Source organism: Leopardus geoffroyi, chromosome C1 (assembly GCF_018350155.1).
Source record: "Leopardus geoffroyi isolate Oge1 chromosome C1, O.geoffroyi_Oge1_pat1.0, whole genome shotgun sequence".
NCBI classification, from domain to species: domain Eukaryota; kingdom Metazoa; phylum Chordata; class Mammalia; order Carnivora; family Felidae; genus Leopardus; species Leopardus geoffroyi.
This window is the reverse complement of record NC_059328.1, coordinates 45,270,363-45,295,034: the sequence shown is the minus strand read 5'-3', so window position 1 is coordinate 45,295,034 and position 24,672 is coordinate 45,270,363. Positions and strand designations below refer to the sequence as shown.

The 24,672-nt window shown below is 42.5% G+C and overlaps 1 long non-coding RNA gene across 1 annotated transcript in view; it reads left to right on the top strand.

Annotated features, from left to right (window-relative positions):
- The window catches only part of LOC123597954, a 79,913-nt gene that overhangs the window by 5,455 nt on the left and 49,786 nt on the right, over positions 1-24,672 (top strand). Inside the window, exon 2 of the long non-coding RNA XR_006712322.1 lies at positions 18,066-18,153. This is a non-coding gene — a long non-coding RNA (uncharacterized LOC123597954). The remainder of the gene's footprint in view (positions 1-18,065; positions 18,154-24,672) is intronic.

The window sequence follows — 24,672 nt, the reverse complement described above, 5'->3', positions numbered from 1 at the left end:
GATGGAAGCCGTTGTTGAATGATGAGAGTCACCATCCTTCCCTAGAATCAGGGGCAGAAGAAGGAGTCACACCGTAGAGACCTAGGACAGGAGGTCATCGTGCAGTTTTGTAGATACGGCAGCACAAGGTGAGGAATCAAGTGTGTCTAACGGAGGTCTTCCTGTGAGGGGTTTACCTTTTTTGCAATTCTGTCTTGGATTAGAATGGACAATGACATAAAACATCTTCTTCCTGGGGCGCCTGGGTGGCGCAGTCGGTTGAGCGTCCGACTTCAGCCAGGTCACGATCTCGCAGTCCGTGAGTTCGAGCCCCGCGTCGGGCTCTGGGCTGATGGCTCAGAGCCTGGAGCCTGTTTCCGATTCTGTGTCTCCCTCTTTCTCTGCCCCTCCCCCGTTCATGCTCTGTCTCTCTCTGTCCCAAAAATAAACGTTGAAAAAAAAAATTAAAAAAAAAAAACATCTTCTTCCTTCGACATGACGGTTAAGTTGGTTATGCTTAACCTTTAGAGAGGCCTCTGGGCTGGTGTAATGGAGAACAGAGGTCAAAGTCTGCACAGGAAAGTGTGGCTTCCCCACCTTCATCCAGTGATGCCCATAAAGGAGGGACAGCGCCATCTCAAGCGGAGTGCAGTTCAGGAGCTTCCGATGCAGACCCTTTCAAAATGAGCAGGGGCTTTCCGTGGAGGGGAGGAGCGTGGGGCAGCCCTCAGTGGCAACCCACACCTTGCACTTGGGGCCAATGACTCTTTTAAAGGATTCTGAGGAGGGTGCCCCTTGAAGTGAGGGAAGCCTGGAAGGCTGTCGCTTACATAACAACGCATCCAGGTAGAGTCCACATTGATCCTATAAAAATACCACTCCTCTTACCTTACGGAATGCTTCCTTGAGAGGGAGGAATAAGAGACGGCATCCGATGGGGCGCCTGGGTGGCTCAGTCGGTTAAACGTCTGACTCTTGTTTTCAGCTCAGGTCATGATCTCGTGGTTCTGGGGTTTAAGCCCCCCTGTCGGGCTCTGTGCTGTTAACACATTCTGCATGGGATTCTCTCTTTCTCAGCCCCTTCCCCACGCACGCTTTCACTCTCTAAGTAAATAAATAAACTTAAAAAACACAGACACATCATTAGAGCTCTGGAATGTCAGGTAGGGATGGCATATGGGGCATAACCCACGAATAGTAGTATCTGTGGGAGAGTGCTGGGCTGGGTGCTTCAGCTCCGAAGAAGGTCTTAGCAGAGACACAGAACTGAAAGCAATGAGATGATGGATGGCACAGTAGAGGTGATAGAAACAACACGAGCTTGGGACTCAGAGTGACCTGGATCTGTCTTGGCTTCAAAAACTGTTCTCTTGGGGCGCCTGGGTGGCTCAGTCGGTTGAGCGTCCGACTTCAGTTCAGGTCATGATCTCACAGCTCGTGGGTTCGAGACCCGCGTCAGGCTCTGTGCTGACGGCTCAGAGCCTGGAGCCTGCTTCGGAATCTATGGCCTCCCTCTCTCACTCTTTGCCCCTCCCCTGCTCATGCTCTGTCTCTCTCTCTCTCTCAAAAATAAATAAACATTAAAAAAAAATTAAAAAAAAAACAACAAACTGTTCTCGTGTTTGAACAAGGTACCGAAACAGTCTCTGCCTCAGTTTTACCCTCTGCAAAATGAGACACATCGCTGCCCGCAAGTAGGGAACATCATATAAAACATGGTAGCATCTCACATCTCAATAATTAGTATCTGTTAGTATTTTCATTATCATTTTTACTCATGCTTCTAGCATAATTCTTGGGGTTAATTCTTAATAGCTAATAACAGCCAATACCTCTATCTCACTTAGCTGTGTCCTCGGCACTGTTTCCAGCACTTATATTAACTAACTGAATCCCCGTAACAACCTATGAAGTAGCTTGTATTTTCCATTTTACAGATAAGGAAATTGAAACAGGAGAGGTTAGTAACTTGTCCAGGGGTGCACCACCGGTAAATGGCAGGATCAGGATTTGAATGAAACCCAAGCTGTCAGGGTGCAGTGCTTATTCTGTTAACTGTGATGTTATAAATGTGACTCCTTGTCTGCCTAAGAGGATCTATGAAAAAAAGCATAAGGCATATCATTAATCTTTTTTATTTTTTTAATTTTTAACGTTTATTTATTATTGAGAGACAGAGACAGAGCATGAGCATGGGAGGCGCAAAGAGAGGGAAAGACACAGAATCCAAGGCAGGCTCCAGGCTCTGAGCTGTCTCCACAGAGCCCGACGCGGGGCTCAAACTCACAAACCGTGAGATCATCACCTGAGCCGAAGTTGGGTGCTTAACCGACTGAGCCACTCAGGTGCCCCAGCGTATCATTAACCTTGAAGGACATGGGGACACAAAACTCAGGTGCATGAGGCCAGTGGAACAAACACAAAGTCACATGGGCCCGGTGGTGTATCACAGCCTTTGAGCCAGTGCGGTTGGAGCCGCAGTGAAAGGCAGGAGTCTGAGAAGTCAGGTTGGGCAAGGAGACGCTCCAGGAGTTGGCCGAAGTAGTTAGCAGGGGAAATATCTGACCCAGGGTTCTCCTCTCCCATCTGGCAAGCACACAGAGACCAACAAGGAAGAGAAAGAGCAAATCCTTGCAGCAATTTTAAATGCATAGGACTTAACATCAGACATTACGGAGTCTCTTCATTTTACAGTTGACAAAATGGCGTCGCCAGTGGAGCCAGTGACTTGCTGGGGGTCGCAGAGGTAGACTGCGTAAGGAGGCATCCAGAGGAAGTGGCAGCGGCTCGTGGTAGCTATGGAGAAGGATGTGCTGTGGGAACGGGGAAAGGGAAGACAGGAGAAAGGATGTGTATGAGAGGCTCATGTGAAGCACGTTGACCACAGACTCTCAAGCGATGTCTTTGTGCTAGCTATTATTTTGATAAACATTGTCTTCAAGGGAGAGAGATGGGAGGTCAGTTGGGCAATTATTTCCTAACCCAGGGCAGTAATGAGAGTGTGGGTCAGGTCAGGGCCATGGTGGAATAGAGGAGGGAGCATGTTCAGTAAACACCTCAGAGATAAAACACATAGGTTTGGTGGGGTGGGGGTGGGGGTGCACTGAGACCCGACGATGTGATGAAACACGGTTCTCTTTCTAGGTGGAATCCCGAGGCCACTATGGGAATGGGAAGGAGGCAGAAGCCAGGGAGGGGCCAGAACAGACAAACCCTCAGCCTGCTTGTCATTACACAAAGGTTGGATTCTGTTGAGCACAGAGGAGTTCTTTCCTCTCTCCAGCTGAGCACATCTGGCTTTCAGGACGAAAGGATCTGATGTGTCAGGTTTAAACGTCTTGAATGACCAGCTGAAGCAGAGAAGGGATGAGAAGCATGTCAGGTCAACGCTGTGACCTCCCTGGGGCTGTAAGTGATATTCCCAATAATAAACACGGAGTCTGGGCTAGGAGAGGCCCACGATGGTCATTGTTTCCCTGACTAGAATTTTACATGCACACAGGCTGGAAAACTTGGCCAGAAGTTTGAACCATGTGTTTCGTCAAGTCCTATAAGTCTTTAGACTCCTTTTTTATATTATCCCAGTGAGAAATGGATCAGGAGGTTTATACGAGCCAGGCAACTGTCCTGATATTTTGCAGAGAGTATCATTGATATTTGGGCCACTGTGGTAAAAAAAAAAAAAAAAAAAAAAAAAAAAAAAAAAAAAAAGTCCTTTGCCCAGGCACACGGGTATAGAGTTGGCAGTTATCAAAATGTGGACAAACTGGAGAGTCAGCTTCATTGCTTCCACGCTGCCTATTTGCTGGTATTTGTGCTTTGATGACCTCCTCGGTTTGGAATATCTTCTATTATTCCAACCTGCATAAGCAAAGTACTGAAAATTCACAATAAGATGTGAAATACTGATGGAAGCTGGCAGTGTTCCTCCTCCCTGGGCGTTTGCAGGCACAAAGCAGTAGGGCTGTAAGGCACTGTGCTTCAGAAATCAGCCTCAGTGGTAGGGAAGTCACCTCAGTCGCTCCATCTGAAATGCACTTGAATTTCTTCCCAGAGCCTAACCTGTTCTTGGAAGCGCAAATCAGCCCCACCCACTTGGCAAAGCCTACTACCAACCCCAGCCCACAACAGTCTCCCCTACGTTGAACTTCTCCCGGATGTACTGCTTAAGACGTGTATAAGAATTGTGAAAAGCAAACCGATTAGCCATCTCCCTTTGGATGGCATGGTCTAAAACTGAGTCCTGGAAACCCAAAACCTGGAGTTCAGATCTCAAGTTCACCATTTACTAGCTGGGTGCCCTTGGGCTACATTACCATCCAGTGCCTCACTTTCCAAATTTGTAAACTGGGTGTATTCGTGCCAGGCTCACAGAACTGTGAGAATTAGGTGGAATCACACAGGAAAATACCAAACCATGATAAGGGTCTTCTAAAAGTTAACTATGCCCTTTTTCAAACTCCTGAAATTGTGACAAGAGGCCGCACATAGTAATTCAGTTGTTTTCCAAGCTCCCAGAATCTGCATTTAACATATGTATGTTCTGTGTGTGCGTGTACATGCTTGTGCATGCACACCCTACTTATATTGGTAATAATTAAATATTTTCTTTAAATCAACTTATGAAAAATTTGAATTTATTTAAAAAAAATTTGTATTACAATTCTAAATGAAAGGAGCAGGATCTCCTGCTCTAAAAAGAACGTAAACTGAAGTCAGGAAGACAAAGCAATATTATTTGATGCTAAGTAGGCTATAAGCATTAGATCTGCTCTCTTAGTATTAGAGAAAGGAGAATCAGGGGCGTGTGGGTGGCTCAGTCGGTTGAGCGTCTGACTTCAGCTCAGGTCATGATCTCGCCGTTCCTGAGTTCGAGCCCCACGTCAGGCTCTGTGTTGACAGTTCAGAGCCTGGAGCCTGTTTCAGATTCTGTGTCTCCCTCTCTCTCTGCCCTTCCCCCACTCACGCTCTGTCTCTCTCAAAAATAAAAATAAAATATTAAGGACAAATTAAAAAAAAAAGAATCAGCAAATGTAAAAGAGGTTTTGTGGATAGGCTCTTACAAAACTTAGCATTTTTTTTCTTGATGTAAGCTAGTTAGAAATACAATTGAAAAAGGGGGCTGACTGTTTCACAGTAAGACTCATTGTCCTTTAATTGATGTCCTTTTATCACTCAATTCATCTTTCAGGGCACTCACTCTTTAGAGCAAAAATTACAGTCGATAGTGCAGCGTTTTAGAAGCAGAGACATCAGCCTTTGAAATTTGGCCCTGCTCCCTACTTGCCAATTACATCGAACAACTTACTCAAGTCTTTGTACTTCCCTCTCATTAGTCAAATGAAGTATTAATACTCAGCTTGGAGGGTATTTGCGTGGATGCCATAAAGTATGTTACATACATAGTAAAATGCCTTGAATTCATAACAGAAAAGCATAATGATGATGACAGGGAAAATTGCCTTGTCAAAGTGCAGACACATAAAATAAAGAGCAGGGTGTTTGTGTGCCCAGCCATCCAGTTCACAGGGACAAAGATGTTCTGGGGCTCTCACCCCAGACATCCGGACAAGCTGTTAGCACATAACTGGGTGGTTTGAAGCACTCCAGGATTATATAATATTAGATGGCAACCAGAACTGTTAGACCTTTTTCTTTTATTCCTTACATAGATTTCATTTTTCAACCAAAGTTAGAAAAACATTTTTTTTTTAGTAAAATATTGAGAAAGCACCATAAAGCAGAAAGGAAAAAATAAAATCACTTCTGATTCTGCTACCCAGGCAAAACTGAATATGGTATTTTGCAAATATTTTCTTTCAGATTGTTCTACTCAGATTATAGGTATATAATGTTTTTTGTTTGTTTTCTTAAGATGGAAAGCTACTCTGCCCTCCGTTTTGTTATCAGGTCTGTTTCTTTAACAAATAAAATGTGTACTCATGCAAATATTTTTCTGATCGTTCTACAACCTGGCTTTTATGTTTATGATAGCATATCACATGGATGTAGCAAAATTTACTTAGTTATATCTAATGCCATTAGTTTATTTTTTTAAAGTTTATTTTGAGAGAGAGAGCTCGTGTGTGCATGAGCAGGGGAGGGGCAGAGAGAGAGAATCCCCAGTAGGCCCCCTGCTGCACAGAGCTGGACAGGTGCCCCTCTAATAGCAGTTATTTAAGTTGCCTTGAGTTAATATCTACTGTTTTACAATTTTTTTTAAGTTTATTTATTTTCAAAGAGTGTGTGCGTGCATGAGTGAGAGAGGGGCAGAGATACAGGGAGAGCGAGAGTCCGACCTGAGCTGAAATCAAGAGTTGGACGCTTTAACCGACTGAGCCACCCAGGCACCCCATACCGTTGTACTATTTTTCAAATGTTGCGGTTCACTTCCTTTTAAATGAATCATGACCCAGAAACAAGACAATTTCTTTCAGATAAATTGTGAGAGGTGGACGTTCTAGTCAAAGAATACGTGCAGTTTAAGGCTCTTTGAGACTGCCACATTATTCTCAGGAAATTTAATATTAGTTTACAGTGAATGTGGAAAAAATGCACACTTTTTAGCCTCCCTGCCCAAAGTAGGGGGTATCGCATAAACATTTTTTGGGTGCCCATTTAGGTGAAAATGTTATTTTAAATGTTTGTACGTTTCCTATATACTTACTGATGGCTTCTATTTTTTTCTTTTAGGAGTTTCGTGTTCAGATCTATACTTACTTTTTCCCCTTTGGGGCATTTATCTTAGTCTTATTGATTTGCAAGAAAATATTTACATATAAGATCAGTAATTTGCACGTCCTACACATTGGCACTGATTTTGCCGATAACCTGTTGGTTTCTTATTTTTACAAATGCCACGTGTGATAGCTACAATATTAAAAAATTATCACGTAGTCCTATCTGTTAGTGACTTCTTTCATAACTGTGCCTTTGGTATCAAGCTCAGAATGCTTTACGCTATAGTCAATTATATAAATTTTTGCATATATTATCTTTCAGCGCTTTACCAGTTTTAAAAAGTTTTGCGAATAATACACAAATAGAATTTTATTGCAAAAATTTTAATGTGATCAGAAACCACTGAAGCATGCCCTCATTCCCTTGGTTATCTCATTCAGTCTTGTGGCTTAAAATGTGACCTGATGACTCCCAAATTTATATGTCCGTTCCTGAACTGTTTCCCGGATTCCAGGGTCAAACATCCACCTGACTATTTGACAGCTCTACCTGGATTTGTAACAAGCGCCTCAAATTTCACAGACCCCAAACGAAGCCCTGACATCTCTTCTACAACCTACCTCTCCTGTCACCCTTCCCACTTCAGTTAAACACGAATCCACCATGCACATGCTCATAATAAAGTCCTCGGAGGCTTGCTCACTCTTTTTTTTAAAAAACGTTTTAATGTTTATTTATTTTGAGAGAGAGAGAAAGAGAGAGAGAGCAGGGGAGGTGCAGAGAGAGAGGGAGAGAGAGAATCCCAAGCAGGTGCCATGCGGTCAACACTGAGCAGGACGCAGGGCTCAAACTCACAGACGGTGAGAGCATGACCTGAGCCTAAATCAAGAGTCAGACACTTAACTGACGGAGACACCCAGGCGCCCCCCAACTCTCTTGTTTTTACAGTCCTGTTGAACTATTCAACAAATCCCATTAGCTCGCCCTTCAAAATATATCCAGAAGTCAATTACCTTATGCCACCTGTCCTGCCACCACCCTGGTCCCAACCACCATCATCTCCCTTCTCCAGGTTCGCAACAGCCCCCGTCTAGTTTTCCTTCTTGCTGTTCTTGGCTTAGTAACCGCGGAGTAATCCTGTTAAGAAAACTACGTTATATTGTGTGTCCTTGGCTTAACATCTTTCAACAGCTTGCTCTGTCATTCACAGGAATCACCACAATCCTCAAACACCCTTTAAGGCCCTGCAAGGTATGCCTTATCTTGTTGACCTCATTCCCTGCTACTCTTTCTTCGGGGAACAACATGCCCAAGTCAGGGTATCGAACGTTCCAGGTCCACTCCCTCCTGAGGGAGTGCTCACTGTTCTGCAGCCTGGGAACATACCCACGTGGCACATTCCCTCACCTCTGTCACATCTTTTCTCAAGTATCACTTTCTCAGCAAAGTGTTTTTTCTCTACCCCCTTTTGTGCTCTGTTTTCCTCTGTAGCATTTTTTCACCATTTATCCTATATTTTACTCATTTATTTTGTTTATGGTCTCTCTCCTCCCCACTAGAATGTATGCTCCGTGAAGGCAGAATTAGTGTTGCTGTCCCCTGCTGTATCCTCAGCACGAGGAATAGTGCCTGGCACATGGCAGGCCCTCAACTGTTTGTTAAATGAGCCAATGAACTTATATAAACTTCCCTTTTGTCATCACTCTCAAACTCAGTCCCTTCCCCAAGCACCAGAGGTAACTAATAATAAACGAAGAAAGCAATTGCAGAACATTATATACAAGGAATCCTTAATGTAAAGCAGATAAATAAGTAAATGCCAAAATAAAGTTATGGAGGCATACACACCAAACTAAGATGTTGTTATTCCATCTGGAACTTATTTCTGTCTGAAGGAGGGGAAGATATACATTTTTTTTCCCAAGTGACTAACCAATCGTGCTATTATTATTAAAACCTATCCACTAATATTCTAACATATCCTCACTGATACAATATGACACTTTGAACATATATTACATGTGTCTCAACTGGGGCCAGTTTGCTGGACTATCTATAGCTGTAATGCAAAATTTTAAAATTATATCACTATAGCAAACTTGTGTATCAATTAGAGTTAGTCACCTCTTACTACTCTTTCAAAAAAATTTTTTTTAATGTTTATTTTTGAGACAGAGAGAGACAGAGCATGAAGGGGCGGGGGGGTGGTCAGAGAGAGGGAGATACAGAATCTGAAGCAGGCTCTAGGCTCCGAGCTGTCAGCACAGAGCCCAATGTGGGGCTCAAACTCACGGACTGTGAGATCATGACCTGAGCCGAAGTCGGATGCCTAACCAGGCGACCCATCTTACTAGTCTTTTTTAAAAATGTCCCTGCTTGTTTTCATGATTTTATTCTCTCAGCTATTTTTTTTTTTTTTTTGGATATCTTTTAAAGCTGTTAGGTTAAAGAATTAGAATTTTAGTTGGAATTTCATTACGTGTACAGAGTAGTTTGTTAACAATTGACATATTTATACCATTAAGTACTTCCTTCTTGGAACATGGAGTGCCTTCCCAATAATTCATATATTTTATGGCTCAGAATGTAGTCATGTTGTCCTCATTAGGTTTAGGACATTTCCCATTCAATTTTTTTAAATTATTACACACAGCTAGAACAGAGATTCATTTTTGTGTATTCGTATTGTGAGCCAAAGTACTGAGTCCTATTAGTAGAATTTTGTTGTAGTTGTTGTGTCTCTTGGTTTTCTGGATAGATAATCATCACCTTGAGATAATGACAATTTTGTCACCCCCCCTTACTACATCTGGATTCCCCAACATTCACAACTTGAGATGGTGGCCTATATATGAGTGATTTGGTGGGAAGCACAAGGGCTCCAATCCCATGTAAGAGCTCTTTCACATGGGGGAGCAGAGAGAGAGAGAGAGAGAGAGAGAGAGAGAGAGAGAGACAACCAAAAGATGTGCTATTGAGTGGGTCACAGCTAGAGGTTATTTGTTGTCTGATCCCACAGGACTGATTAAGGATCATCTGTGAGGCATTTCCATATTAGCCACAACAAGGAGAGAGAAGAATTTATGCCTTTTGCCATTTGCTAACAGTCCCAGCACATTTCATGCCTCAGGATCAAGAGGGAAGCTTCAGGGGGAAAAAGGTGTATGGTGCAGGTCTGACAACGTGAGGCTCTGTCATATTATACTGCCAATAAGTCAGTCTGAGACTACACAGAACAGTGCTTGCTGGAATGAGATAAACAAGGCCAAGGGGATCTGAAGTGGTGGATAAGAGATACCAGTACAGTCCACCCCTTGTACCTATATCCTCTAGTGCTTGCCATCACATCTGGCTCCTATTCTGCAGTATGGAGCCAAATAATCCCTCACCTTATTCCCCAGACAGAGGAAATGCAAAGCCAATCTTTCATGGAGTCACCTTCAGAGAGGTAGCCAGCCTTAATCACTGAGGCTTTGTGAGAGAGTTAATGAAACAAGGTCTAGTCCCTATTGTGAAAGCAGCTCTGATTACCTCTCACTTTCTGCCCAGGGGATTCTCAGACCTGCTTTTTGGGATACTTGCAGAAGAAACTGTGCCAGCCATTCTGATGTAAAGAACAAACAAAGAGGTGTGAGGTGACTAACACCAATAAGGTGACCTTTGACAAATGGAGGAGAATTGGCAGATAAATAATCCTCTTTCATTCTTCAGTGGACAGTTTGAAGGCTTATTCTAAATTATTCTTCAGAGGGTCTTTAGCAGGATCAAGCCATAGATGCCCCCACTAGGGACCATCTTGATAACATATCATTGGATTGGTTTTTCCCTGCTTTTCTGCTTCATTATTTTCATTGACCCAACTCTGCATCTTTGGTGTTTCTTCCACCAGTTGCTACCTACAAGCAATCCCTGTCTCAAGCTCTGCTTTTTGGGAAAATCTAGACTAGCTGACATCCATGTGTGTCACCTCTGACCTATTATCCAATATTCATTGAAAATTCTAGCTATTTTCCTTTTCTCAATATTCCAGAAAAATCCAAGCACATGTTTATGGACAAATCACCAGAATATTTGTCATATATTCTTGTTGTGATATTGTAGGACCTTCAACAAGGAGACAGGCCTTCCCTTCTGTCAATAAGGGCTGGATCTGTGAACAGTTTTAGATCTGGAAATGAGGTCAGGGACCATAATTTTCCATAGCAGCAAATGAAATCATATTTTTGCTTTCCAGCCTTTTTTCTTCTAATCATGCAAGTTGAGCATCACCCTGGTCTGTTGTTCACATGATTCACTCCCAGAATTTTAAGATGTATTATCTATTGCCACAGATCTTGGCAAGCCAAAGCATCCTATCCTACCGGCCACTCCAAGGCTTGCTGCCCATTTTGGTAATTATGTCCGCTTTGTCTCCAATGTTCCTGGCTTCTACTGTTCCACAGCACCCCCCTGTCCATCCTGGCTTATACTAGAAAGTCACCACTGGGTTTCTCAAAAGTGCCAGTAGCCTTTTTGCTAGTGTATGTGGCCTTAGTAAAGTGAATGTGCTTGGGACCCACCTTGGGAACACAGACAGTGGAATTTCTGTTCTCACCTAATAAATCCATTTTCATATTCTCACTTACTTTCTGACCATTTTCCTTATGGCATGCTTAGGCAATTCTTGCATCCCCATCTCATTTACTATTGTCCTTTGCCAGGTTCAAGCTAGTGAATTGGGACTAGCTCCATATATTCCTGAAAGAATGTTGAATCTTGGGTGAATAAATTCTCACCTGTTCAGTCTTAGATTCTACCTTCTTAGATCCCACACCTCAAGGTCCACTCCTATACATGCTCCCTGGTTCCTGTGAGTGTCCTGTGAGTGGTACCAAGAAGTTATTTCCTGGAGCAGAGAGTAACTCCCTGCTTGGACTGTGCTGGAGACTTGGCTTGTGTTATCAATCTGGAGGCAATGAGGAGTGAAGGATTGGATCTTAAAGACAAACATGAAATTGAAATGCATTTGCCTCGGTCGATGTCTCAGGTTGGGTTTTTTCAGAAGTAGATTTGGTGCCAAGGATTCTGGTGCAAATCTCTGAAGATGCTAGTTAAGGAACAGGAGAACCAGGATAGGGAAGGACAGAAAGCCAAGCAAATGTGCAATTTCAGATGAAGTCCCAGACTCATTTGTTCACAAATGTTCGTAGCAATTTTAGTCACAATAATCAAAATCTGCAGCCTAACAATCTCTTTTTTAAAGATGTTTATTTATTTTTGAGAGACAGAGCACGAATGGGGAAACAGCAGACAGAAAGGAAGGCACAGAATCCAAAGCAGGCTCCAGGCTCTGAGTTGTCAGCACAGAGCCCGACGCGGGGCTCGAACTCGCGAGTCACGAGATCATGACCTGAGCCAAAGTCGGCGCTTAACCGACTGAGCCACCCAGGTGCCCCTGCAACTTAACAATCTAAAGGCCCATCGACAAGTGAATAGATAAACAAATTGTGCTATAGTCACTTAATGGGAAATTACTCGGTAATGAAAGGGAACACATCACTGAGAGGCAACAGCAAGATTCCATCTCAAAAACATGCTAGGATGCCAGATTGCAAGAGTTACATACCATATTAATCCATTTATATGAAATTCTACAACAGGGAAATATAATATATAATGACTTAGAGCAGATCAGATGTCACCCTGGGCTGGCATTAGTGATAAGGCGGTAGTGATAATCTAACTGCAAGGATACTTTGGGGTGGTTATGGTGGTATATACATGGATTATACACCTTTATCATAACTTCCGGAACTGTGCATTTAAAATGAGTGCATATAATCGTATGCAAATTCATTTTCTTTCCTCATTTCTTAAATAGAAACTTAGATCATTTTGAGACCCTCATTTTACAATATAAGCATTTCTTGCTAAGAACTGCTTTATCTGTATTCTTCAAATTTTGATGTGTTGTGTTTTCATATTCATTCAGTTTAAAATACTTTCTAACTTCACTTCGGATATCTTCATTCATGGATTATTTAGAAGTGGGCTGTTTAATTTCCAACTATTTGGAGATTCTTCAGATATCTTCTTGACATTCATCTCTAGCTTAAATTCCTATGGTCAGATAATATATGTTTGATTAAATTTATTGAGACTTGATAAGTAGCCCAGGATATGATCAATCTTGTTGCAGAACTTGTGTTCTGCTGTTTGGGTGGAGTGTCTAATAAATTTCACTGAGGTCAAGTGGGTTGAGAGTGTTCTTCAAGTCTTTCATATCCTTGGTGATTTTCTTTTTTCTTTTTGTTTTAATTCTTATTCTTTGGTGATTTTCTATCTTTGTGTTCTCTCACTTGTTGAGATCAGGGTTTTGAAACTCTAAATTGCAATTCTGGATTTTTACGTTCCTACTTTCAATTCTGTCTGTTTTTTGCTTCATATATTTTGAAGCTGTGTTGTTACATGCATACATTTTTTTTTGGATTGATATTTCTTCCTGATGAATTCTTCTCTAACTTACTATAGTTCACCTTCAAATTATTATGTCACTCTGTGCTCTGAAAGGACCTTATAGCAATATACTTCAATTTCCCCTTCCAATACTTTGGGCTATTCTGGTCATACATTTTACTCTACCTATGCTCTAAACCCCACAATTTAGTGCCTTTTGTTTGTTTGTTTTTATAAAGTTAATTGTTTACAAGATATTAACAATGAGGAAAAAAGGTCATGTATTTATCATTTCTGGGGCTCACTTTTTTATTTCGATCTAAATCTCCATCTGGTAATATTTTCCTTCTGCCTCAAGAATTTCTTTTCAACATATCTTACAGTGCAGATCTGCTGGAAATGAATTTTACACTGCTTTGTTGGTCTGAATTTTTCAGACACTATCCTTCATTTTGAAGGTTATTTTCTTTGTTCTGCCTCGACACTCTTCATTTCTTTTTCTCTTTGTGTTTCATTTTGGGCAATTTTAATGGGTAGAGCTTCACATTAATTTTTCTTCTTCAGCATAGAATCCATTTTTGGAAGTTTATTTATTTATTTTGAGAGAGAGACAGAAAGAGCAAGTGGAGAAGGGACAGACAGAGGAGAGAGAGAATTACAAGCAGGCTCCGCACCACCAGTGCTCGAACTCACAATCTGCGAGATCATGACCTGAGCCAAAGTCGGACGCTTAATCAAATGAGCCACCTAGGTGCCCCTGGGTATAATCTTTTTTTTAAAAAAGTTTTGGACATCGTGTTTTTATTTCTAGAAATTCCATCTGGGTCTTACTTTTATATCTTGTATTTTTTTTTTCCTTATCATCCTATTTATGTGTTTGCTGTCTTCCTGAATATATGGAACATCTGTTTTAACATTCTTGTCTGCTAGTTTTATTATCTCTTTCATTTAAGGGTCTATTTCTATCGATTAATTCCCTCCTGATTGTGGTCTCTCTTATTCTGATCCTTTGAATACCTGTTAATATTATACCGGATGCTAGACATTGTGATTTCGCATTGTTAGGTGCTGAGTTTTGTTATATTCCTTTATATGGTGTTGGATTTTGTTCTGGCATGCAGTTATTTGGAACAACAGATTCCTTTCCATGTTTGCTTTTTAAGCTTTGTTAAGGCGTGTCCGGAGTAGATGTACGTGTGGAGTTAGTTCGGCCCCACTGCAGTGGCGATACCCTTTTCAGAACTTGACCTGGTGCCCTCACAATGACACTGTCTTTCCATTCTGGGTGACTGGCGCACACACTATTTCAGCCCTCTGTATGGTTCTTTCCTGGCTTCGGGTAATTTCCTTTCATGCACGCATAGAATGGTGCTCAGCCAAGAATTCCAAGGACCTCTCTGCAGATCACTGGAGCTCTCTCTGTGTGTACTTCCCTCCACGCGGGTGCTGTGTCCTTCAACTTCCAGCTACCTTCGCTTGCCAGGTTCTGACCTATTTGAGCTTTCCCACCTGTGCCTCAGCAGGTGGGGAAACCTGAACTAGCACAGGTTTGTTTGCTTCCTTTCTCTCAGTCTTGTGCCGCCTGTTGTCCAATGTCACAGAACCATTTTTCACATTTATTTTTTTCCTGGATTTCAGGTTGTTTGAGGAAGGACAGTAAATATGTTCCTTGCTATCCCATTACGTTCTGAAAAAGGAGGCCACTTGCACAGAAGTTATACTTCCAATCTTTTAGGTAAGAAAAAAGAAAAGAAAAGAATATTGCTGTAAATTATTCAGTTTCTGAGTGTATGACAGATACGTTTTGAGAATTCTTATTCCCTTTAATCACAGCTTAAATCTCTACTTTGACTCCAAACTTAGGTATGTTAAAAAAAAAAAAGCTGGAAGTAAATATTAGTGGTTTATTACATTTTTATTGGACTAATTGTCAAGAGTTTGGGGTAAATCGAGGAGTTCAGTTTTGGCCTCATTTTTGAAGTTTTCTGTTCGGTATCAGGTGGAGATGTTCAAAAATCAGTTGGATCTATGACATCTGGCCCCCAAGAGAGTTCTGAATTGCAGATTTAAAAATCACCAGCAGAGAGGGGCGCCTGGGTGGCTCAGTTGGTTAAGTGTCTGACTTCAGCTCAGGTCATGATCTTGCAGTTTGTGGGTTCGAGCCCCGCGTCGGGCTCTGTGCTGACAGCTCGGAGCCTGGACCCTGCTTTGGATTGTCTCTCTGTCTCTGTCTCTCTCTGCCCCTCCCCTACTCACGCTCTGTCTCTCTCTCTCAAAAATGAATAAAGTTTAAAAACAAATTGAAAATCACCAGCAGAGAGCTGGAGGCTGAAGCAATGAATATGAATAGCTTATAATGAAGAACGAGAGATGAGGGGACAGGGTGACGTCCTGTCCAAGGACACCGACTGGCAGAGAAGCCGAGGAGAAAGAACTTAAAAAGGAGCATAACAGGAACAATGTTGCAGCTAAATTCAGTGCTAGTCTTCTTAGAGAAACTAACATTTAGGTGAATAAAGAGTCCTCCTGTAAACTTGTTTGATATTAGTAGTCATTCTCTGTGAGCTAGGCTGTCCCAGATCTATCTCTTGGCATTCTTTTCCCTCCCACCCCTCCTCTCCCCTCGAGCAGGGGTAAAACATTCAGCCCGTGGAGGCTGAGAATGAAGCGTTTGCACTGAGTGGGATATCGCCTGAGATCATGTCTAAGGGTCCTTCGGAGTCTAATTGACTATGAAAAATTTATAAAACACAGATCTTACAATAACCTAGCAGTAAAAGCTAATCAGAAGACTTTGTGAGGTATTCTGCCACACACACTGTTAAGGCCAAAATAGCTGTGCAATATATTTTCCGTGGCTTTTATAAAGAAATTCTTGGAAAATACTGCAAGCTGGCTTGGGGCTCCTCACTTATGGAACTCATATTTCCATGTCATTTCTCTCCATCTGAGGTTGAATAACTCTGAGGTTACAATTGTATTGCTCTTAAGTGGTAAGATGGTTTAGCTTTTGAAATGATGCTTCTACTCGGGGCTCTGGCAGCTAGTGGGTTTACTCTTCCTTGAATAATGAATCCACAGAAAGGAGTTAGATTGGTCTTTGGTTCGATCTCAACTCTTCTCCATAAAGGCCATTTTATATGAAGGTGTTAACCCCCAAACAGAGCAGAATTCAGTCTTCTTTGGAACCCTATAATTGAAAGATTTAGAGTTTTATGGGCAGAATCAATTCTTTCTTTAAAAATATTCTTTATTGGCAACAGAAGGTGATAGTCATTTAAGAAACAGAAAAGATGGTGAGTTAAATTTGTTGATTTGCTGAGGTGTTTAAAATATGGTTTTCATTCCTTACCACCCAGAGAAAGAAGACATATTATTCTCATTTTCTACAGCAGAAAATGCCTCCAGGGAGTGAATAACTTGCTCAAGGTCATCAAGCTAGTATGCCATGATTTGTCTGGTCTGCCTCTTAAGCCTTTTCTCTCTTTATATGTCACGATGCCTCCATAGTGTAGGGAGATAATTTCTGCTGTGTTCTTTCTGAGAAATCAGAGTTCACTTCATCCTGGAAGGTTTAGGAATGAGAGAGTAGTACAGAAGGAATTGTTACCACCACACCTCGTAGGATGCATTGTTTTTACTACTGAAATCCTAAGTGTATAGAACAAAATAACAGTTCACAATATAAGCGAGAAGCATGCACTTGGGAAATGGCATAGGGATTGGATCCAATTCTGAATCTGCCAATTCTAGCTCTGTGGCTTTGAACAAGGTATTTCCTGTCCCAAGCCTCAGTTTCCCCACTGGAAGAATGGAGCAATCATGCCCACCTCAAGGTGCTTCTGTTGAAATCTCAATGTCCGAGAAGCTCAAAGAGGCACGCTTTGCTAATAATTTCTGTTCGGAGTCCATAAATAAGCATGAGAGGCTACATTCCTAGCCCATTTTGAGTAGTCTGAAATTCCATCACTGAGCCAATGGGCCACAGCAAGGAAATGGGACTAGGGTGTGTGGGCAGACAGGACAGATAAAAATGACCACTAGTGAGAGAGGAGATCCACAAAGGGTGATGGGAAGGGAAGGTAAAGTCTGGCATCATTTCTACTCTGGAAGGAAAGTGGCCCACAGCAGTTCCCACATCTGCAGGAAGAGGTGTGCTGGCAAGTACGTGGGATTCAGGATGGAGCAGAAAGGGTTAAATGATATTTGCAATTGTATAGCCCTCCTAATTGTTCTTGTTACGCGATTGTCTCACCTAGAGTACCGCTGGGTACAACTGGGAAGATAAACCCTAAGTAGAATTCATATATATATAGATATCTATCTATCTAGATAGATAGATAGATAGATATGAAAGTACTTTGTAAATGGCAAGCATCGTAAATTTAAATTACTATCCTTCCTCTTTTATCGATGAGGATAAGTATATTTCCCTAGTTTCTATGGTTAGTAAGTGGCCAATTTAGGACTCTGAAAGCCATTGTTCTTTACTGTCCAGTTCTATTCTTCAGTAAAGCCTACTTGAGCATATGGGTGTGATCTCACGGAGGAAAGCTTCAGATTCAACAAATATTAAAGAAGTGCCCAGCAGACACTGAATTAGACACTGGGAATCGGTGACATAAGAGGCCATCGAAGACCTCACCGGTTAGCATGGGAGACAGACACATAAGAAAGAAAAAAAACAAAGAAGACAGTTCCCACGTTGAATACTCTGAGGATCACAGAGAAGGGAGGACTTGGCAGTGTATATTTTATTCAATTCACTGCATATCTATTATCCCCATTATGTGCTGAGCCCTGTGTTAGTTGAGGAAACAGATAAATAAGACAGAATCCACATCCTCAAGCTTATCCCCCAAAAAGGTGGCAGCACTGGAGAAATTTGCTTATTCATACTTAAATAAATACCTATTCCTTCCATATGGAGATATCTAAATCCCATCTTATTGCTGGCTCATTTTATACAGAAATTGGAAGCTCTAATCTCTGCTTTCTGTGTCTGTATTACACCGTGCCCTCTTTCCCCCGACATGTGCCTAGAGACCCAAGTATCAGGTAAAAGTCGTTTCATTTAAATAAGTAGTGATGAATAGAGGTGATATAGTGAAGAAATAGCTAAACCGAATGTGGGTAAGAAAATGATACTTCAAAAGTGGTTTCATCTAATATGAGATTTGAACTTTGGCCAGTTTTCACACCTCAGCACCTTGACTGTATTGTATTTCTAGAAGGTAGAGAATATTAAACATTGTTAATGATTGATTGCATCTCAACTTTCAAGTGTTACATCAAACAGACCTTTAAAAGGGGAATTTTATTCTCTTCGAGCACATCGACAGAACTTTTTGGTTATTAAAAACTAATGCCGTGGATTTACTACGTTTAATCCAAATTTGATCCGAGAGTGAAATTCCTTTTTGGCAGCATCATCAATAATTTACTGCATCATGAGCTCTCCTTTTGGGGGCACAAAATATTGGCTAGGGGAGTTCTGGCTGACACATTATAAAATAAAGCTGGCAAATGGATTGTATGGGATTTTGCCAATGCTGTACCCATCGGAGGATTCCCAAGTGAACGAGTATGGCTTTCTTTTAAGCTGCCCTCTGAGAGCTGGTGTGCACCACTGAACACCCAGAAACGCCTAGAACTTTGGAAATTTACACCTGGAATGGATATTAGTAGTCCTCTAGCCTACCCGCTCTCCTAAATCAGGAATTATTTTATTTCAAAACACCCTGATACAGGTTCAACCAGGTTCAATGGAACGTCAAAGTCACACCATTGACGCACCTTTGGGGCGCCTGGGTGGCTCACTTGGTTAAGTGTCCCACTCTTGATTTTGTCTCAGGTCATGATCTCACGTTCATGGGTTTGAGCTCCATGTCAGGGTCTATGCTGTTGGTGTGGAGCCTGCTTAAGATTCTTCTCTCTCTCTCCCTTTCTCTGCCCTCCCCCACTCATGCTTTCTCTCTCAATCTCTCTCTCTCTTTCTCTCAAAAAAGAAAAAAAGCCACACCACTATTGGTTAGCTCTGAATGCTGAACACCTGATAGACGCCCCCCCCTCAGATGCTTCAGATGACCCCACTGGTGCTAGGTCATTCCTGGGAGCCATAGTGAACCTAGCTGCCCCTCTTTAGTACAAGCCTTGCAGATAAATGAAGAGTTTACTCTAGGCTTTTCTAACTCTTCTCATTTTCAGGAAAACATTCCTGTTCTTCAACTAGACTGACTGCTCTTTTCTGGGCTTTCTCTAATTTGTTGGAATCCTTTGCACATTGTGAGGTACAAACTGGTACCCAGGAGTTCAGTTAGTTTCAACACACTGCTGACCAGTTGGATGTTCAGTGATAATGAATGTGATGTATGTCATGTGCTTACCTCCAACCAGTTCCTTATGAGGGGCTGCCTGGCATGCGATGTTGTGGAAGTTTCTAACGCTTTCTCTGAGCTCTCATGTTATCTCTGGGCTTGGCCATGTCTGCCACAGGTGCCCGAGGTGAGAGTGGTGGCCGGTTTGCCAATGCCGTAGATTTAAGGACCCACTGATTAAACATCTCTCTAAGTTTCCCTACAGAGTTACTGAAAGCAAAAACTAAAAAGCCTGCTCGCTTTTATTTCCTTAAGTTCTTTTAATGGTAAAGTATTCTCTTTATCCTTTGAAGACATCCTCCTCATCGGGTTTAGTTGTTTAGTTCCACATATCCCTGAAATTGAAGTATTGATAGCCAACAGTGACCAAGCTATGGAATATTCCGTAATGAAGGAAAATCATAACTTTGTGCTAAGATGGCTTATTCAGATATTCTTCTGAAATCGGTGAGTGTTTCCGGAGATGATGGTGATGATAAAAATAAGTAGCATTTTATTGTGTTTTACAGTTTTCACATCACCCTTAGATACATTCTTCCCTTCGATCCTGTGATACGCTTGGTATTAATCTTCCTATTTTAAGCTGAGAAGATAATTTTGAAATATTTAAGTAACATGCCCAAGAGCATTTGAGCAAGATGTCCTATTGAATCCAGTTTTATTTGTTTGTTTGTTTGTTTGTTTGTTTACTGTGAAATCTGAAACTTTCCCCACGTAGGATGGGCTCTGGGGACATTTGTTCTTACCTGTCTTTGCCAGCTCAACCGCCCTGCTGCTTTATCAGTAACTGCTCCTCTCTTCCTATGGCAACAGCACCTGCCACGCCTACCCTCTCCTGTGACTAAATCTCTCTCCATGTCCCAATAGCAGCCCCCTCCCCCGTCCTTTCAAAACTTAGAGGGGACGATGGCCTCTAGCTCTGGATGGGCAGGGAGAGAGGGTATGCCCGGGGGAAGCTAGAGCAAATTACGACTGCAGTCCCCGAGACGTTCGCCAACCCACACTGGTTCCCTTAACCCTGACCTGAACTCTAAATAGGCCTTTCATTAAACCCTCTTCAATTACCCCTTTGAGTGTGATTCTCCTTTTCCTGCCAAGGCCCTGACTGATACCACTGACCCAGGGCAGACACGTCTCTGCTGCCTTTCTCTGATTTACAAGGCACGCTTGGGTCTGAATGATACTAAGACTGGATATTAAAGAGAGGCTGCCCCATTCTTTGGTGGGAACAATCATGAAAGCACAACCCAATTTGTTTTGTTGGGAATAGTCTCTTAGGAAGGATAACTCCCCACATTCAGGGCCATACAGGACCTTGGGGATTTCTCTAACTTTAGGATTGTCGGGAGGAAGGTGCTGTTTGGATTCTCAGCCAAGTTTGATTTATTAATCTATCTTATTTGTGTCGAAAGAGAACCTCTCTTTCCTGGTGACATAAGTTTCAATTACATAGTCCACCATCTAGGTGTATGTATGTCTATATGTGTGTGTGTGTGTATCTGGTGTGTGTATCTATGTATCTATCCCCACCCCCTCAAAAAAAAAAAAAAAAAAAAAAAACCCAAACAACTTCTGGTGTGAATATGGCAAAGTTTATTTTTGAAACCATCTATTTAAACTGTTTAATGAATCCTAAAAGCATTAAGTGGGAAGTAGCCCATTTGTTTCCCAGCAGTGTTCTTTTATAGCCGCTAGGCTTTCCGTAGAATTTAATATCCTATCTTTTGGAGGCCTTCATAAATTTCTTCCTTTCTCAGCCTTTTACGCACACAGGCCATGATGGCTGGAATGCTGTCTTATGCTGTTTCTTTAATACAAACGTAGTGGCTTTTCTCTCATAAGTTATTAACGTGTGTGCAATATAATGATATCACTCAGACATATGCGTAGGAAACATATATCACTCAAGGATTTTTAAAGATCTTTTAGCAGGGAATTCAGGGCTTTCCAAAGTGCTAAAAGGGCTGGAAGTGTGGACAGTAGCTGTATATCTAGGAATGCCCCCGAGCATTACAAGAATCACACTTCCTCCCCACACCCCAGACCTGCTGTTTCTGGGCGGTTGGAAAGTGAGGAATTTGGGGATAGCTACTGAAACTACTGAGTTCAAGAGCATACCTCAGGGGCTACTATCCAAGGAAGCTCCCGGTGCTGTCACCACCTTGACCTCTACGAATGTGGTAATTGGGCAAAGCGACACTGAGTCTGCTCAGGGCTTTAACTATCTTGACAGTTGAGCCGAAAGACAAGTTGCTGCAATGACACTCTAGAAGAAAATGCCCAAGTCTCAGGCATGATGATGACCACTGTCTTACTCCCCCCCTAAAATCTCCAAGTCCTAATTTGCATCCTGAACTGTTGCCTCAAAGGACTCTGGGAAGAGTGGTTTTTCATTGAGCTTTCCGTAGTGCAGGGAAGTATGGCACATTGAAAGGAGGCTCATGCTAATCAACTCTACCTGCCCCAGCGATACAGCGAGCTTTGGAGGCAGATAGGCCTAATTTTAGTCTTTTTTTTTTTTTAAAAACTTCTTTATTTATTTTGAGAAAGAGAGGCAGTTAAGCCTAGTTTTAGTCTTTTTAAAAAAAAATTTTTTAAGCTTATTTATTTATTTTGAGAGACAGACGGGCAGAGAGAGAGAGAGAGAATGTGAGAAGGAGAGAGAGAGAATCTCGAGCAGGCTCCGCTTGATGGATGGGTAAGAGTTCTCAAACTGGGTACCAAGTTACCCTGGGGTGCCAGAGCAGTCAGAGGGGCATCTCAGGATAGCTTAAAATTTCAAAGGAAACACAGTGATATTTGACATCTTTTGGACTCCAAGGTATTAGCCTGAGGTAGTTCACGGTCTCAACATTATGCTCCTTTCCTTTTGATGATGTCATATCTCCTTGAAAATGCATTTTCAACAGCTACCGTCGTATCAAGCTTATAATGCACAAAAACCAATTGTGCATTGTCCAATTTGATTCCGACATTTGAGAAAGGATACAAGGTTTGAGAAAGGGCACAATGCCCCATAGGCCCACAAACCTCACGAGTCAGTATTATGGGCTGAGTTGTGTCCCCCTAAACTCAAATGTGGAAGCCCTAACCTTTGGTTCCTCCCAATGTGACAGTATTTGGAAATAGCGTCTTTTAAAAAGGCAATTAACGGGGCGCCTGGGTGGCGCAGTCGGTTGGGCGTCCGACTTCAGCCAGGTCACGATCTCACGGTCCGGGAGTTCGAGCCCCGCGTCGGGCTCTGGGCTGATGGCTCAGAGCCTGGAGCCTGTTTCCGATTCTGTGTCTCCCTCTCTCTCTGCCCCTCCCCCGTTCATGCTCTGTCTCTCTCTGTCCCCAAAAAAATAAATAAACGTTGAAAAAAAAAATTAAAAAAAAAAAAATAATAATAATAATAAAAAGGCAATTAACGGGCACCTGGGTGGCTCAGTCGGTTAAGCGTCCGACTTCGGCTCAGGTCATGATCTCACAGTTCGTGGGTTTGAGCCCCGCGTTGGGCTCTCTGCTGACAGATCAGAGCCTGGAGCCTGCTTCGGATTCTGTGTGTGTCTCTCTCTCTGACCCTCCCCTGCTCATGCTCTGTCTTTCTCTCTCTCAAAAATAAATGAACATTAAAAATAAATAAATAAATAAATAAATAAATAAATAAATAAATAAAAAGGCAATTAAGTTAATAAGGCCAATAAGATAAGGCCTTTAAGTTAATAAAGACCAGTGTCTTTCTAGGAAGAGAAAATTGGGGCCCCGAGAAGGACGCAAGGACAGCAGGGATGCATGTGCACAGAGGAAAGGCCACAGAGGACACAGCAGGAAGGCAGCCATCTGCAAGCCGAGGAGGGAGACCCCAGGAGACCTCAAACCTGCCGACATCTTGATCTTGGCCACGAAAATTTTCATCCTATCACAGCCTAGAAGAGAGGGGCTCAACCGTGAAATAAGAGATGAAATGAAGGAACCAGTCGTGAAGGTGCGAGGAGAACGGAATACTGAAGAGAGCACTGGAAGCTCAGGCAGTCATCAGAGGGGCAGGCTCTATATTGCTGCCTGGCATCCGATGCAGACGTGCTGTTCTAGTGCGAGCTTTGTCCTTCGTCAGCTCTGTCCCCGCAGCAAGTCGTCTCCTCCCTTACCTGGATCACGTGATCGTTCTGCTTCTCTAGGAGACAAAGCTGCACGATGCAGCTTGGAATGTAATACCCATGCACAGCCTTTGCTACGCAGCCAGAATTCCTGCTGCGTATGCCTCAGTCCCTTCAGGCAGAGAAGTTGCAAAAGTACTGAGTGAAGAGGAAAGACACTCCTGGTCTCCAAACAGAGTTGATCAGGGCAGAAGGAGAAGGGAGAGTCTTTCTGTAACTTGTTCCAAAAGGCCATTAAATAGTGTCTGGTTTTAACCTTCTAAATATAATCTGTCCAAGCACATGTTGCATGTGGATGTGTGTGTGTGTGTGTGTGTGTGTGTGTGTGTATAAAATATACATATCTGTCTATCAAAGTGGGACTTTGATAAAATTCTCAGTATGGACCATCAACAGGGAGTGTGGACACATAGGATTTGTACTGACCTTCAAGACGTTGTTATGTTTTGCTGTTGGCTTACACTTACTGGGTGCTTATTCTGTATCTTCACAAAGAGTAGCTCTTTTAAGACTCACACTGACCTTAAGAAGTTGGCACTATTCACGTCATTGTTTTCGGAGGAGAAGAACTGACGTGCAGAAGGGTTGGTGACTTCTTCAAAGTGACACAGCTAGTAAGAGGTGGCAGAGCCAGGATACAAATCCAGGCAATCTGATTGCAGAATGCCATGTTGCCTCTGTCGTACTTTATCGTGTGCACGTAGGTAAGCTTCCATCAGCCCCTTCACTCTTCTCCTCACTTTCACAGGACCTGATGACAACACGAAAGGGCCCTGGGTTTGCCGTTGCGTACAGAGTCACGCAGGGGACTGTGCCACAGGCAGGGAGACGAATTAGGAGACGGCAAAATCCAGGCGAGAGACCAATTTAGGAATTGGCAGAAGGAATGCACCTGGTTTCTCCCCAGATAATTTCAGGCCTCAGAAATGACAAAACGCCATTCTTCCTTTAAACCCGCCTCTCTCTATCTTAATATTCGTGCTGGTGCCCCTCATTCCAGGCAGTGATTTCATGGGCGCTTTGGAATCAGCTGGGAATGTTCTCCTGGGCCCTTCTCAGCT